This window comes from Coenobita brevimanus, chromosome 99 (assembly GCF_032717465.1).
Source record: "Coenobita brevimanus isolate Jiangsu-jjx chromosome 99, ASM3271746v2, whole genome shotgun sequence".
Lineage (NCBI taxonomy): Eukaryota > Metazoa > Arthropoda > Malacostraca > Decapoda > Coenobitidae > Coenobita > Coenobita brevimanus.
The window spans coordinates 2,055,001-2,057,525 of record NC_137052.1 but is presented as its reverse complement, the minus strand read 5'-3'; positions in this window follow the sequence as shown (position 1 = coordinate 2,057,525).

The following is a 2,525-nucleotide window of genomic DNA, read 5'->3' as shown; positions in this document are numbered from 1 at the left end:
CATGTTTGTATCAGGTAATAGAGAGTGTTATAAATAATATTGTTATATATATCTTCCCGAAGCTTAGATACGAAGCTTATTCTTGATGTTTACGGGTTAAAGAACAGCAAATCTTTAAGTTTTGAAGGTCACACACACACACACACACACACACACACACACACACACACACACACACACACACACACACACACACACATAGGGAGAGAGATTTCACACAATTATCCACAAATAACCCATAATTAACGCAGTAATTAGTCTATGCATCATTCCCATCAGCGTAGAGTCCCGGGGCTAGGCTATATCCATCCTCACACGTCCCTGAGTAGCATAGTAAGGACATTAAAACCTAAAGGACACTTGGGATGGAAGCAGAAGTGCCGACCGGTTGTATCAGTGCCACCACGTGAAGGCGTTCCTCTCCCCATTTATAAATTAATGAGAAATCAATTAGTTCCCCCATGAAAAGGAAAAAAATGGATAAAAACTCAATAAATATCAAATAATTATCCTCTAAATTGCCATAATTAGCCTGCATCCCACCCCTGACAGCAGCCTTCCCTCCCTCCCTTCCCTAATTATCATAAACACGTCATTAAAAGCCTGAATAATTTGCATACATGATCTTATGATAGAGAGAAAGAGAGAGAGAGAGAGAGAGAGAGAGGATGGAGGGAAAGGATAGAGGCATAGGGAGGCGAGGGAAGGGTGGAAATTATTGATGATATACAGTATTTTCATCTGACGGAACCGGGCTAATTGTACGACTCTAATTGTAAGCCGTAGTTCCATAAAAAAAAATCGATATTATAGTCATGAGGTATGAGTCTCCTTGGTTACTAGTTAAAAAAAAATCATCCAATCTAACTACACCTGGCCATCAACCGAATCGAAAAATTAGGAATCTTTGACGGATGAAAATGAAAAAAAAAAAAACAATTACATTACTTTTTTCTGTTTTATTCATTTTTTAAAAAGAGAAATGAGGAGGAGGAAGATTTAAAGTTAGAATGAAGGAGAGGAAGACTGAGAATGAGAGGAGAAAGATAAGAATGGGAGCGAGGGTTTTAGGTGACAAGAAGTATCGGAGTTTTAAAGTGAAGTGAGAGAGAGAGAGAGAGAGAGAGGAGATTAAAGTTAGGAGGGTGGAAGAGATTAGCGAGAGAGAGGAAGATAAGGTGAGAAGTATGAGAAAGAAAAATAGTAAGATAAGATGCTTGAGAGCGAAAAGAGAGAGAGAGAGAGAGAGAGAGAGAGGTAAACGATTGCTAAGACCCGCTAGATGAAGCTTTGGAACTTTCTCTTTTTCCCTTTTTTTCCTCTCTTTTCTGCTCCTCTTTTTTGCTCTTTATTTGTTATTTTTTCGCCTTTTTTCTCGTTTTTACTCGCTGCTCTTTTTTGCTCTTTTGTTGCTCTTTTTGCTCTTTTTTTTCCCATTTGCTCTCTTCTCGTTTTTACTCGTGCTGCTCTCTTTTTTGCTCTTTTTCTCGTTCTTTTTTGCTCATTTTTCTCGCTCTTTTTTGCTCTTTTTCTCGCTCTTTTTTTTTTTTTTTGCTCTTTTTCGCTTTTTTTTCTCCTCGCTCTTTTTTGCTTTTTCTCGCTCTTTTTTGCTCTTTTACTCTTATTTCCCTTGATCTAGAAGCCTTATTCATCCTTGCCTCCTCATTTTGTGTGGTATAAGTACTTTAGGACCTCTCTCTCTCTCTCTCTCTCTCTCTCTCTCTCTCTCTCTCCTCATTTTTCTCTTATTTACCTCCCTTTCCCTCCCTCTTCTTTCCATCCCTCTTTTCTTCCCTCTTTCCTCCATTCTTCCTTTCCACCCACTTCCCTACATCCCTCCTTCTCTCCCTCTTTCCTTCAACCCTCCTTCCCTCCCTCTTTCCTCCATCCTTCATTTCCTCCCACTTCCCTCCATCCTTCACGCTTTCCTCCATCCCTCCTTCCCTTCCACTTCCCTCCTTCCCTCCATTTTCCCTCCCTCTCCTCTCCTTCCCTCCATTTTCCCTCCCTGTCCTCTCCTTCCCTCCATTTTCCCTCCCTCTTCTCTCCATCCCTCCACCTCTCCCACACGTCCCATCCCTAATACTGAACTGTGTCTAGGAACGATAGATCTTTTCAGCCTGTGTGTGTGTGTGTGTGTGTGTGTGTGTGTGTGTGTGTGTGTGTGTATCTGCGAGTATATTTATGTGTTTCTTTTCATGATATATCCTTTTCACTTAATCTTTTAATTCTCTCTCTCTCTCTCTCTCTCTCTCTCTCTCTCTCTCTCTCTCTCTCTCTCTCTCTCTCTCACATCCATCTATCTGTCAGGCTGTGTAAATATTGACTAATCCATCCATCCATCTATCCATCCTTCTATATCTTTCTCCACATCAATCCACCCTCCCCCCACCACCACCCCCTCGTTTCCCACCCCACCCTCACCTATAGTCTGTTCGTGTTTACGTGGCGAAACAGGACTCAATTACTTCCATATAAAGTCGTAGAAGCACCAAATTCGTCGTTGTGATTTTGGATTGAGTCTC